The sequence below is a fragment of the Mus caroli genome, unplaced genomic scaffold, assembly GCF_978045245.1.
Source record: "Mus caroli unplaced genomic scaffold, Mus_caroli_1 scaffold_10, whole genome shotgun sequence".
In the NCBI taxonomy this organism is placed as follows: domain Eukaryota; kingdom Metazoa; phylum Chordata; class Mammalia; order Rodentia; family Muridae; genus Mus; species Mus caroli.
The window spans coordinates 41,274,402-41,288,664 of NW_028227265.1; the positions used below are offsets into that span (position 1 = coordinate 41,274,402).

Sequence of the window (14,263 nt, forward strand, 5' to 3'; positions counted from 1 at the left end):
TACATCTGGACTCACCGAAACCCCAAGCAGCTGGGTACACCTGTGAGGGATCTGTCTCAATTAAATTATCCGGAGCCGGAAGACGCTTCTTTAATCTGGACTTTACAAATAATTCTGTGATGGTTTAGTTTTATTTTATGTGCATTGGTGTTTTGCCTGCATCTATGTCTGAGTGAGGGTGGTGTCGATCCTCTAGAACTGGAGTTACAGACAGCTATGAACCACCATGTGGATGCTGGGAACTGAACCCAGGTCCTCTGGAAGAGCAGACTATACAAAGGACAGAGACAAAGGAAGCTCTGCTCGCTGTCTGCTTGCTCTCACTCTCACTCTCTAGTCCATTCCTTCACTGACATTAGAGCCTGCTTCTTCAGGATTCCAGACTATACTGAAGTCCAGCTAAGACAGTCAGCCTTGTGGATTGAACAACTACTGGATTCTTGGACTTTCTACTGATAGCCAGATACTGTTGGACAGCTGTGCCACAGCCTATAAGCCATTCTAATAGATCTCGTGTGTGTGTGTGTGTGTGTGTGTGTGTGTGTGTGTGTGTACCCTTTAATATATTTCTTTTTTTTTCATTTATTTATTTATTATATGTAAGTACACTGTAGCTGTCTTCAGACACTCCAGAAGAGGGCATCAGATTTCGTTACGGATGGTTGTGAGCCACCATGTGGTTGCTGGGATTTGGACTCGGGACCTTTGGAAGAGCAGTCGGCGCTCTTAACCACTGAGCCATCTCACCAGCCCCCCCTTTAATATATTTCAACCCTCCAAACACTGCAACCCTTTAATATATTTCTTCATGTTGTTGCTACTTCATAACTGTAATGTTGCTACTGCTAATGTAAATATCTGTGACCCCTATAAAAGGGTCATTCAACCCCAAGGGCTCACGCCCCACAAGTTGCAAATCGCTGTTCTAGAGAATCCTGACTAACCCACATGCTAACTCCTCAACCTCCAAAAGGAGAAATGACTTTACAACAGAGCGACCACACAAAGATTCCACCTGGAGACAGCTGCTCTATTCCCATGGAAGAGACAGCTTGCACCAGGCATCTGACCTGGTGTGCCTCACAGTCGGGATAACAGGATGGAGGGAACAGGGTGGGTGGGCTGCTGGACATGGGAAGACTCGGGGAGGTCACAAAGGCACAAATGCCCAGCTGCCAATCAAAACTTCAAAGAGAGGTGTCCAGGAGAGAACAAAGCCCCCAGTGGCTAAAGCCCAGGGTCCCCAGGAGCCGGCTCAGCGCCCACTGCTGTGAGGACCCTGGGCTCTCCTCCCACTCTCTCCCTCCCTGCCTTTATAGCACAGGCCAAGACACAGAATGGGAAAGGCCTCAGTCTAAGGCAGAGGGGAGGCGCCCACGCCCAAACAGCTGTCCAGAGGCACCAATCTAGCCGGGGGTCCTGAACATGAGCCGAGGCTTCCCAAAGGCCTCCCAAGTTTGCAGATTGCTATCTAAGAGAATACTGTCTCCTAGAGGCTGGCAGTTAGCATGAACTCTTCTATATCTAGGCAAGCCAGGCACAGATCCACAGGAAGTGCTAACTCAGCACTAGCTGTCTGTGCCCAGCACTGTGCTGTGAGCTGCAGAAGAGGGAAAGGCCCATCCCTGAGCAGTGCCCAGCCAGGGCAGCCTGAAGGAGCTCTGAAGTAACTGCCCACACACTCACACCATTTCCGAACAAATGCAGAGCTGAACCCAGAGACGCACAGTAGCTTCCCTAACATCACCCAGCTGGAGGTGGCGTGCCAGAAGGGCTGGGATTCAAACCACAGCACCTGGGCCCAGGCCTCTCCATGGCCACTCTAGGGGACCCAACCAAACACCACAAGCACACAAACAGCAGGCTTGCCTGACCCTCTGGCTCAGTGCCAAACACCAATGGGCTGGGATGGCTGGGCTGAAAAACCCCAGACACCAATGGCAGAGACAGGTCTCCAGAGACAGTTCTCAAGCAAAGCTAGGCCCAGTCTCTGCACAGGCACTTCCCACGTCTGCTCCCAGACATGACCAGACTCTTCAAGCACAGAACCAGGTTGAGGAGCTGCGACTAGAGCCCCCACCCTACACCTCACCCCCACCCCCACCCAGGCCCATGGGAAATCAGAGCTGGTAATCATTTTTATTTGTGGATTTAATTAGGCCACTTCCCGGGCAACAGTGGCCTGCGACGGAAGCAGACAATGGGCTGCACCAGGCACAAGGATTCGCCCACCCAAGGCTCTCATCCCACTTCTGGACCAGCTGGGCAGGCCTACCGCTGGAAGCAAAGCTTCCCTTTGGCCTGCTGAGACTAGCAACCCAGCAGCAGCCTCTTCCCTGGGCAGGGCTCTACCCTGAGCCAGTTCCAAGGCTAGACCCAGACACACTGCACCAGGACAGGGTTCAAGGCTCCTCGGTAGAGTCTCCTCGTCTTCGAATGCATTAACGCTTGGCCGTGGTTCCCTCAACATCCCTTCCGCTGGACTGAAGAAATGGCCCAGTGAGTAAGAAAATGTACCGTGCAGGCACGAGGACCTGAGTGGAAGTGTGAAAAGCTGGGCATGGCCTTGCACACTCTTGAAAATCCAACACTGGGGGGCCGGACACAGACAAGTGGCTCTCTGGGGCTTGGTGACCGCCAACCTAGTCAAAAATCTCCAGGCTCAGTGAGAGGCGCCGTCCTTAACTCTGCACACTCGTCTGTAGGCCTGCTGATCCTATTTCCTGGATGTGGGAAATGGAGCGACAGAGGCGCTCAATCGTTACTACGATCACAAAGCTATAGAGACAGAAATCTATGATTTGAACACAGGCCATGCACACTCCGTTCTTCACCCTGCCTCTCTCCCTCACTGAGCTAACAACCAGCAAGATCATACATAACCCCTCAAAATGCCAACCCCTTTCTTGGCCCTATCCCATAAGCCCAGGACAATGCGATGGTTAGAAAGGGGTAGGGGTTAAGTGGAGGTCATCAGATACTTCCCTCTGCCCAAGAAGCAATGGATCCAGGAGGGATGTCGCATCCAGGAAGCCCTCTGAGGCACACACTTATTCTTTTCCTATACTCCAGGCAGGGCCCGGCCCTCCTCACCAATCCTGGCTAGCCCACGTTCCTGAGTAAGACAGTGATGCGAGGCAGGAGGCCGGGGTGTCATAGACTAGCACAGAGCTGGGCTTTCAGGCTGCTTGGGAGACCCCTCTACCCCCTAATGGAAGACAGCAGCAGCATTTCCTAAAACACCCATCCGTGTAGCCACTTCCTTACCTAGACAGAGCCAGCAGGAAGCCCAGTCCAGCTTCCTCAGCAAGAACGGAGCTGCAGGAGGATTGGGGCCCTAGCGTCCTCAGAAAAGGGAAGTGGGGGCCTTGAGGCATGAGGGCCCCTCCGTAGGACTGTGAGGAAGAGAGGCCCCACCGGGCCCCAGCTCCACCCTGCCTGGCAATCTACTCTTGCCACACCCACAACAGACCCTGTTCCCAGGTCTTCGTGCAGCCGTTGGGGTCCACCTCCACCAACAGACTTCATTGCTGAGAGTGTCTCACGCCAAGCCATCTCTTCCAGAAGAGCCCGCACTTTCTGCACATGCTACTAGAAGCAGCAGCAGCAGCCAGGAACTCCCAGGACCAAGTAATCCCATCCTAAGGCCTCTCTCCTTGTGCCTCCCCTCTCAGCCAGCCCTGGAGATCATGGCTTTCATGTTCCCCTCCTGTTCAGCATCTGCTGGTCAGAGCCCAGCTTCTTCACTGGGGCCAGACAGGATATGCTTTTCTGTCTGCCCTACAGCTGGTCCCAGCAAGCCTTTTGAAATAATGGCAAGTGTAAGCCTATTAACAGCTCAGGGTGGGGATACAGGGCCTTCGAGGGAGCAAGCAAGGCAGAGAAAGCAGCCATCAGCCAAAGCATACAAGGGCCTTCCCTTAGCAGAGCAGAGGAGCCTGTGGCCTGCTACACTACAGAGGTCTCAAGTGGTGGGGTTCAGGAAGCTCTCTACTTGGCGGTGGAGGGACAGACGGTGTCACTCATACCCTGGAAGGGCCCTACCTTCCTCTGGATAGACAAGGGATCTACAAAGTTGCAAGCCTGCTAGACCAAGCTTGCAAGGACAAAGAAACACGTGAATCCAAAGCTAAGAGCCAACCTAGACCAAGGAAGTCCTTCAGGACCAAAACCGAACAGTGAGGCCCAATCTAGAGGGTAAGTGTGGTAGGACCAGGCTCCGGCGTGCCTTTCACTCTCCTCTATCTCCTGAGGAGAGCCTGCCAAGCCCCAGGCAGAACAGTCATTAGAGACTCCAGTGCAACCAATGTCAGCCTCCTGTTCCCTCCAGGCTGGCTTCACCTGGCCCCAGGGCCACAGCCGTGGTCCAGTCTGTCCAGTCACATCAGTCACCATTTGCTGTGTGGCCTTGGGGAAGGCCCTGGCCTAACTTGGGCTTCAATTTCCCCTCTTTAAAAAAAAAAAAGCAGTATGTCAGACCTGTGAGGTCTCGGCTTTACTTGGCCTCTGCTGGGCCTGGGGTAGAAGCCGCCTCACTTGGTGAAGAATCTGAAGGCTGACAACAAACCAGGGGCAGGCTGGGAAATAGTGGTCCTGAGCCTGCAAGCCTCCCTTCTCCCGCTGCTGAACAGGAGCCAGCCTCCTCAGGCTCTCCCACACCCTCGTGGCTTTCATCCACGTGTGGGTCAGGGAGGGATTGGGACGCCTGTGGAGGCTGGAAGAAAGCATCGAATCTCATTGCAACTGGAGTTATAGGTAGCCATGAGCCCAGATGTAGGAGCTGTGAACTAAACTTTTGTCCTCTGGAAGAGCAGCAGGGGGCCCTTAACCACTGAACTATCCTTCCAGCCCACCCCGCCCTGTCCCTCACCCCCTAATTTTTGGTAACAAGATCTTACTACATTGCTCAAACTGTTTCAAACTCCAGATCCTTCAGCCTCGGGCTCAGAAATGCTGAGCACCAAGATCATCGAAGTGGGCCAGCACAGCTTCTCTGTTAAAATGCACATACAACAGCTATGGCCACCAATCTGTTGAGGGCTGGTGGATCCACCCTGAGGAGTACCTGCTGGTCATTCGTTCATTCCTCACTGATTCCCATGGCACACATTCCAAAAACAGTAACACCACCTGTATGCCAGGCACCTGGCCAGGGCCAGCAGAAGCTGCCTAAGCCAAGCTCCAAGGGACAGAGGACTCAGCAGGGCCTCCATATCATGTCTGCTGAGACTCTGCATCAGGGGGAGCCAGACAGTGTGCTAACCTACTGACACATGGCCAGCCAGACTTTCCAAGGAGCATCAACTTGTCCCCACCTCTTATTTTTTTACATTTATTTATTTACTCTGTTAAGTCAGAGGACAAGCTAGGGGAACCACACGGATCCCGGGATTGAACCTAAATCATCAGTCTTCGTGATAAGCACCTCTACCCACTGAGCCATCTTCCTGGCCCCGGCCCCACCCTTGCATTGCTCATGATTCTTTCTTTAAACGTTGCCATCCACCATTTAGAATGGAAACTTTCACACCCATGCAGAACACAGTTCTGATCCCTTCTCCCTTGATAAGGAAGAACGGAAAGGGGAGGTCTAACTGTCCTCCCCAACCTCATTGGCTGACAGACCCAGCCCACACAGCCTCACCCAGACACTGAGTTCACGTGATGCATGGAAGGAAGGAGTCGAGCGCTGTTTCCCTAATAATCTAGAGGGCAGCAAAAATGAGTGTGTGAGTCTTTAATGAGGGCAAAGGGCTGGCCAGAGTCTCCATCAACACAGGAAGAGCTCTACAGGGTGCAGGAGGCTGCAAGCACTCCCATGCTATAAGGCTGCTCTCTCTCTCTCTCTCTCTCTCTCCCTCCCTCCCTCTCTCTCTCTCCCTTTTTTTCTGTTTTTTTTCCCACCCCCAAGACAGGGTTCCTCTGTGTTTTCTTTGTGTAGCTCTGGCTGTCCTGGAACTCACTCTGTAGACCAGGCTGACCTCAAACTCAAGAGATCCACTTGCCTCTGCCTCCTGAGTGCTGAGATGAAAGACCTGCACCACCTCTACCACCAGGCTGGCTAAACCCTTCCTAACCTGATTCAAACTCAAGAGTCCTAAAGACTGGCAGATTCAAGTATTTAGATAAACAACATTTACTGCTTGATTTTTAAAAAAGTGTTAAAATAATAATCAACAGAATAACCCACATGGGAGGAATACGTGTGCAGCTCACATCTGAGGAAGCTAATGCCCTTCATAGATGAGGCTTCAAATTAAAAGGACTAAGAGCAAGGCAAGATCACAAACAGGAAGGACAGAGAAAAGCCAACCCTAAAAGCCTTTAAACATTTGGAAAAAAATATGACGTCACCTATACAAAGTATAGGAAATGCAAGTTAAAACTCCCATGAGAAACTATTTTACCAGTGTGACTGGCAAAGATGAGCTTACTCTATAAAGTCTGTGAAATGGGCCCTCACATTTACTCCTGGCAGGAATGTGTGTCAGTACACACAGACACCTTAGACTTAGCAAATCTACTGCTATAATTGATGGTGTACACACTCTTGCATGTGTGTGGGGGTGGGGGGGGACCCATACAACATTCTGAGTCCCATGGTTGGTGACAACAAACGCCTGAAAGTGTGTCTCCCACTCAGGGCTGATATAACACATCTTTGTGGTAGAACGCATGCAGATGCCCATGGTGTGTGTTGCTTCCGGGAAACTTCCACAGGGCCAACGTCATGCCTGGTAGATGCATACTAAACCAAAACACACACACCCAACCCTGCCCCCTGCCAAAATCTTCTCTGGTCCTAACGGCTAAGTCTCAGTTCTTAGTCTTACCTTCTCTATCTATTGCCATATTGCCTGTGCAATTAAGGACAGTTTTAATAGAAAAAGTGACTCCTGGCTCTATTGGATATGGCTGCATGACTGCTCCGTGCCTCAGTTTCCTCTTTTGGAAATGGGGAAGAACAGTCTGACCATAAGGTTTTGAGAGGGCTCCGTGGGGTCATGAGGACAAGATGTTGAGCCAGCACCTGGCACAGATTGAGGACATCTACATGACTCTGTTACTACACCAACAAAAAGGACCAGAGATATGGAAAGAAGTGATCTGAAAGGAGCCCCTCCCCCAATCCTATCTGAAGCCCACAGCTTCAGTGGCCCGGCTCCTGGAGGACAGAACAGACGACACCACCTCAAGATGCCTTTGAGGGTACCAGGCAGCAGCAGAGCTGTTATCTTGGGTCTAGTCCAGCTGGGCCCAAAAGAAGGAGCCATACAGTGACTGTGGACCAGGCTGAGGATGCTGGTACGAGCAGGAGGAGCTGACAGGTGACATCCCAAACAGTGTTGGCCGTTGCCCTATGCCTCTCAGGCTTGCTGACAGACAGGAAGTGTTCTGTGGCCTCTGGACATGACAAGGAGAAAAAGTGGTCTGCCTTCCTCAGAGCCTCCAGTGTGGGAAACAGGTTGGCTCTCCAGGAGCCACTGCTAACCTTGGCACACACCTCTGTCATCCTCGCCTACAGTCCAAAGCTGCCTGGAATGGCTGAGATTCAAACTCAGGCCTGCCTCACTCCAAGGTCCAGGTTAATATATTTTCTCTCATTCTGGCTCTCTCTCTCTCTCAATTTGATTTATTACTTTATTTTTTAATCTATTTTTTACATGATGCATATGGGTATTCGGCCTTCATGTAGTATGCACCATATGTATGCCTGGCCTGAGGAGGCCAGGAAAGGGCACCTGATATCCTAGAACTTGACCTACAGACGGTTGTGAGATGCCAGGTGGCTGCTGGGGATTGAATCTGGGTCCTCTGGAAGAGCAGCCAGTGCCCCTTACCACCTGAGCCATCCCTCCATCTCCAATTAGTTAATATTATTTTATGTGTGTGTTTTGCCCAAGAACATATGTATGCGCACCATGGCATGTGGTGCCTTCAGTGGTCAGGTGTCAGATCTCCTAGAATAGAGTTATAGATGGTTGTGAACCACCATGTGGGTGCTGGGAGACAAATGTAGGTTCTTTGCTAGAGCCAACAAGTGTTCCTAACCACTGAGACATCTCTCCAGACCCCAGGCTCATTCTTACCTTTGCACCTGCATTCCTTGACACACAGGACAGAGCAAGCCAGTCACACATCCACAGGGCCTTATCACGAGGAGTGCCGAGTCGTCTCTCCTCTCCCGTTTAAAGCCCCTATACATATGAACAAGTCAGCATTCAACAGCTGTGGGCCTCAACCCTCCTAACACTGCGACCCTTTAATACAGTTCCTCATGTCATGGTGCCCCCCCCACAACCATAAAATTATTTTCACTGCTACTTCATAACTGTAATTCTGCTGCTGTGAATCATAATGTAAATATTTTTAGAGGTAGAGGCTTGCCAGAAAGGTTGTGACCCACAGGCTGAAAACCTCTGACTTACAGGAGACCCGCTGCTGGTTAAGGGGCCTCTCTCTGCACTGCACTAATGAACTTCCTTTAGGAAATGCTAGCTTTGGAGTCTCCCAGACCCAGCTTAGAACTCCTCCCCCAGGAAGTCTCCCCAGGCCATGGTGGCACCTCCCCCTTTCTGGCAGTCAGGGGCCTCACTACCAGAGTGGAGAGACCTAGCAAGGACCAACCTGACTTTGCCTTCTTGGATGGTGGGAAGAGATGAGGTCAAGGCTCTGTGGCTCTCGTGGGCTCTGCAGTTGTCTCCTGGGAGCTTCCAGGTAGAGACACCTTCTTCCCTGGGGAAAGGAGGCAAGAAGATGGCTCCCAGTGTCAGAGTGTGACCATGTGCCTCAGTTTCCAGGCCACACTGGGCAGAGAACAAAATTTAAAAAACAGTTCAGCTCCACCTCCTTCTGCATAGCTCCACGGCCCAGGCATTTCCTTGCCCTCTCCTGGCCTGGTCACTCCAGGGTTCCTGAGCTGTCCTGCTTTTCCAGCAAAGGACTGATAGGTAGAAGTGAGCAGCCTGTCCCACCAGAACCCAGTAGGCCACCTAGGGAGTCCAGCAAGGCCTCTGTCCCAACAGCAAGCTTGAGGCTACCACCCACCTCAGAAGTCTCAACAGCCCACACAGCAAGCACTCGCTGTAGAAAGGCCTCCCTAGCCCAAGGTCCTGAAGGACTCTCTTCCCAGGCTTCCTGAGAGCCCTATAAGGTCAATAGGACCTGTCTGTAACGAGGGAGGGACAGGCCTGAGAGCCTGAGAGGGAAAAGCCTTCAGGGAAAGCAACTCCTGTGTCTTCTAAACCACAGACTCACTTCCAAAGTTAGACCCACCCTGGACCCAGAGGCCCTTTCCATAGCTACGTGAAGCATGGGTACCCTCCTTTGGTCTCCCCAAACTTCAGCCTTCCAGAGCTAGGCTGTAGACTGGACACTAGAGATTCACACATGGAGCCTTTGTCCCAGCAGGCCCTGCTCCCTAAACCCTGGCCTCCCTTGAGGACAATCTTCCAGGGACCCTTGTACCTGGGCCAGAACACCAAGAACCCCCAAACCCCTCGCTTACCCCAGCCCAAAACTCTCTCGGCAACTTCTTGGGTCTTCCTGGTGGCTGTGGGTTTTGACTGATTTTGCTTCCCCAAATAAGCCCCGCCCTTTCATCATTGAGTCTGAGTGGCCTGAAAATGCTGCCCATCACCCCACCTCGTAGCACATGCACTTAGCCAACTCCTCCAGGAAGACCACTTGGTCCCTCCCACCTGGCTTCCCCAGGGTTGCCCTAGCCTGTTGCTGCGGGGGTGTGAGGTACCTCCTCACAGGCTGAGCACTGCTCAGCATCTTGCAGGGCAGGCGTGCAGATCCTATGCCACATTGCAATAGCGCCAGCACCCAGTGAGTAGTGTAGGCAGGCCCAAGTGTGGGGGGTCCCATCTGACCTCCATAAAGCCACCCTCTAAGTCTACAAGTGCTAAAAGAACGGAGGGATCCACCGCAGCCCCGTCACCAGTTCCTCTCTGGACTCCTGCCTTACACCAGGGTAAGGTGCTGAAGCCACAAGAAGCAAAATAACACAGGGTTCCTGTGCAACACATGTGGGGACAGGGGACCCACGTGACCAACTACTAAATGAGGAAAGGAAATGGGAGGGTGGACAAGGTGCTGCCGCCTGTGCTCACAATGGAAAAACAGCAGAGCCTAGAGGTTCAGAGTGCAAGTTCTGAGCTCACACACCTGGAAGGTGCTGTGTGGCCTAGCCACATTTAGTAACCTCTCTGGGCTTCAGCCTCCAGATACAAAGAATGAACCGGTAGTGGTACCTAATTCTTAGGGGCTTCATATAAAAGGCAGCATACCGTCAGCAGCACCATGACCTCAAAGGGTCATGCCAGCCTACTCTAAGCATGAGGTTTGCAGCCTAAGCAACCTTGACATACAAGGACCAGGAAGCTCTTCCCAGAGGTATCCATCTTCCTGCCTGACCACCCCTGCCCACCCACCAAGGAGTTCTTCCCCCTGACTCCCCTGGCAGGGAAAGGGATGCAGCCATGCCCCATTCTGCTCCCACAGAGCCCCTTGGCATCCCCATGCATCTCCCTGGGGCATTCAGTATTTCAAAAGAGGCTGCCTCCCATTAGTTGGGACCCCATGAGAGCATCACCTCCAGCCTCCTTCCCAGCCAGATGGGGTCCTGGAGACAGGTGTGGGGAGCAGGGGCGGGCTGCCTGTCCCAGCCACCTGTGATTGATAGCAGGGCTGGCCAGCCTGCCATGGAAATGAACAGACTGAAGCCCAAAGGACAAGGTGGCATTCTTAGAAAATGGTGGTACCCAAGGGGGGCTCCCCTTTTCTGAGGAGAAGGGGAGGGGGACAATGGGGGTACTTGTAAGGGCAGGATTGGGTCTAGAGGATGTGGGCTGTGATCAGGATGTAAAGTGAAATAATTAATTAATTAATTAATTAATAAAGGAGAGGGACAGACATGCCCACTGAATGGGTCCCATGACCATCGGATGGGTCCCTAGTCTACATTCTCCTTGCTGAGCGAGAGATACTCGTGTAGACAGGGCTGTGCCATCCCACAGCACTCATGGGGAAATGCATGCTGGCCTGATAGCTGCAGAGCCCAGTGGCCCTGGGTTGTCCCTCCTGTGCTCCAGAGCCCTGTGCTTCTCCCTGCTCAGCCTGGGAAGCTGACGTAAGTCATCTGACCCCAGGACATGAGACTAAGCCACTTCCAAAGTAGGTAGCTGGGCCATGGCCCTGGAAGACAAGGGCCTCAAATAGGGCACTGTGGGCCAGATGATGATCCAGGCTCTAGAAGCATCCATCACTGGCACCCTTCTGACCCTTCAGAGAGAATCGTGCTCCCCACACCCCAGCCAGCCATTGCGCAAAGGGGGCATAAGCTCTTTCCTTCCAGGAGCCAGGCCTCTGTCATGGCCACTTTGTAAGGACCAGCTGGGTGCTGATGTCCAGGGAGAAAGCAAAGAAGGTGGCCCTAGCAGTTCAGCAAGCACTGCTGAGAAATGGCCTACAGTAGCCGAGATTTCAAAGAGGCAGGGAATTCCTTTTAGTGGCCAGCCCTGAGTGGGGGTGAGGGACAGGGATGGACACAGGAGAGGGCATAAGAAAGATGTCAGGAGGTTGCCCACAGAGCCAGGCAGATACATGGAGCTGCCCTCTTGATGGAGCCTAGGACTCCTGAAAGGGCTCCCCTCAAAGGAATGCCAACCAGGTTAAGTGCAGTAGTGCGTGCGGCGTGGAGGCTGCACGGTGGGCAGAGAGACCACACAGGCAAGCAGCAGGGGAATGCCAAGCCAGTGCTGTGAGCAAGTCAGAGGGCTGGCCAAGAGTGAACACGAGGACAGGGAGACTTGGGAGGCTGACAGGGATCACATCTGATCTCTGCAGAGGAGAAACTAACCTTACACTGTTAGAAGTCTCAATACTGTGAACCTCCTACTCGGCCCAGGCTGGCCACCCCCATCCTGTGCTGAGCACAGGACCTGGGCCAAACCAACACCCGGGGCCACACTACATACATCCTGCAAGGACAGCAGATGACAGCAAGAAAGCTCTGTTCTAAGTATCCCTGAAGAAGGCCAGCTGGGGAAATAGAGCAGCGATCAGGCTGCTACCCATTCGACCCACCACCATGTCCACCTAGCAGAGGACTCGAGGGACAACAGACCCATCAGCCAGGGTGGGTCTGAACCAAGACTGGTGAAGGCCAGCCACGACACAATGCTGAAACCCTGAGCAGCAGCGGGTTGAGCCAGATGCCTGTGGCTAGCCAGAAATGCTGTGGCACCCCCCCCCCCTCCAGGGTGTCAGGGCAGAAGGTCAAAGGACAAGAGCAGAGGACCATCCCTCCCCCAAGCTACAGTGGAAGATGATGCTATACAAGCTGACCATCAGAGTGTGTATCAGAACCTCATATTTACCTCCAGGGAGCCATCAGCTCCATCTTACAGATGAGAAACTGGAGGAAGAAAAGGGACTAACAAGGGACATGGACTGTCCCAGAGCTACCCACTGGCTCTGCCTACCTTCATTGCCTATCTCCCACCCAAGGCAAACGGGAACCCTGTGATATGATAACACCAGCAATAAGGACCAACATCAGATGGTCAGGCATATATATGGAAAGTCCCATGTCACCCAGTCATCTCACAGTGAGTCGAAAGACAGCAGTCACACTATGTGCAGGCACCTCTCTTCAAGGAAGCTCACCACTGTTAGTGCCCCCACATGTCCACAACAGTTCTCTCCTTTGACCCTGTACCTTACCAGAAAGGACTGGGTGTCCTGACCCCACCCCTACCCTCCAGCATGGTGGCCCACTACCCTTAGGTAGTGGATGGGAGGAGGGGAGACTTGATCCAGGAGAACACACACCCCCATCCTCGGATTCTTCTGTAAACTGGGCAGTGAATGGCTTTGACCACGTGGACAAAGAGGGTGAGGGTGTTCACATGTCCTTCAGACAGCATCAAGCTGGCCTCTGTCTTCCTTCCCAGAGAGGCCTTTGTCTGTCACCGCTGTCTTCCCCTTACCACGTCCACCTCCATTCCCTAGAGCCCCAGGGCCAAGTCCTAACATGGAAACCTCTCAAAGCCACTTCCAACTCTCATAGTGTGGCGTTTCCTCCTTCCAGTGCAACCTCTGCCTTCCCTCCCCACGCAGACACCTGGTACAGGGAGTCCCAGAGCACACAGCACTCCACAGAGATGAAGAGACCTCAAAGCTGAACTTCCTGCAGTGTGCTGTGTTTCAGACTTCCTCTGAAACCCAGCCCTCACCACTGCGGTCTCCGCTCTCCAAGACAATAGCACATTTCATGCCAGATTCAGTATCTTTCTACATTTTATTTTCTGCCCCCCAAAGTCACTCAAACGTTAAATACTTAATTCTTAAATGTGTTTAATTCGCTTAAAGGCTGAGATCTCCCAAGCAACAATAAATGGTCCATGCCCTGGGGCCCATGGGTCTACACCACCCCTCACATCACCTGTGAGTCCACAGCTGAGAGCTGCAGAGTTCTTGGGGGGTGGGTGTAAGGCCTCCTAGGCTGAGCCCATACTATTGCCTTCAGTCCAAGCCTTTGAGACCTGTCTTGACTCCCATATCCAGACACCATGCCACTCTCTCCCAGAGGCTGGCCAGGGAAAATGGTGCCTGGCCTGCCCCTGAACAAGAAGGGGCACCTGTTCCACCCTCTGCTGTGTGCATGGGACCCCGCTAGGTGGCCCCACCTGGGACCTTGAGACAGACAAGTGGGGGAAAGAAAAGTTCCCTTTTCTTAGACATCTTGGATTTCTGTCTCTTAAGTATGTACCATTTTCAGAAGATGCTCTGAAAATTTTTTCTCTCATTTATTTTTGGGGCTGTGGATGGAACTCCGTGCCTCTGAGCTACACTGCAGCGTCTACATTCAGAGTTATTTTTTTGTTGCTTTGTTTACTACGTTTTATTGATATTTTTTCTTGGTTTTTCAAGACAGGGTTTCTCTGTGTAGCCCTGGCTGTCCTGGAACTCACTTTGTAGACCAGGCTGGCCTTGAACTCAAATATCCACCTGCCTCTGCCTCCCAAGTGCTGGGATTAAAGGCGTGTGCCACCATGCCCAGCAATTGGTAATTTTAATTTTCTGTGAGGAAAGCAAGGTGCGCTTGTAAATGTAAAAAGATCACAGTCTTGAAAGAACCTCGGGCATCTAAGAGCAGGCAGTTCACAGAATTCCATGTAACATAGTGAATAGAGCAGGCAGCATCGTTGCCTAAAACCCTGGCAGAACTGTATTGGTTTTTTTGTTTTGTTTT

At 52.3% G+C, this 14,263-nt stretch overlaps 1 protein-coding gene across 4 annotated transcripts in view; it reads right to left on the reverse strand.

Moving 5' to 3' along the window:
• The window catches only part of Adcy7 (adenylate cyclase 7), a 54,740-nt gene that overhangs the window by 23,488 nt on the left and 16,989 nt on the right, over nt 1–14,263 (reverse strand). For 3 of the 4 annotated variants that reach the window (XM_021169503.3, XM_029480488.2, XM_021169505.3), the window contains exons 2-3: nt 8,629–8,736; nt 8,091–8,198 (exon numbers count right to left, since the gene is read on the reverse strand). The gene's annotated coding sequence lies outside the window, so the exon portion shown is untranslated. Of the gene's footprint in view, nt 1–8,090; nt 8,199–8,628; nt 8,737–9,508; nt 9,561–14,263 lie in introns of those variants that run through there. The other variant, XM_021169502.3, reaches the window with a different exon arrangement.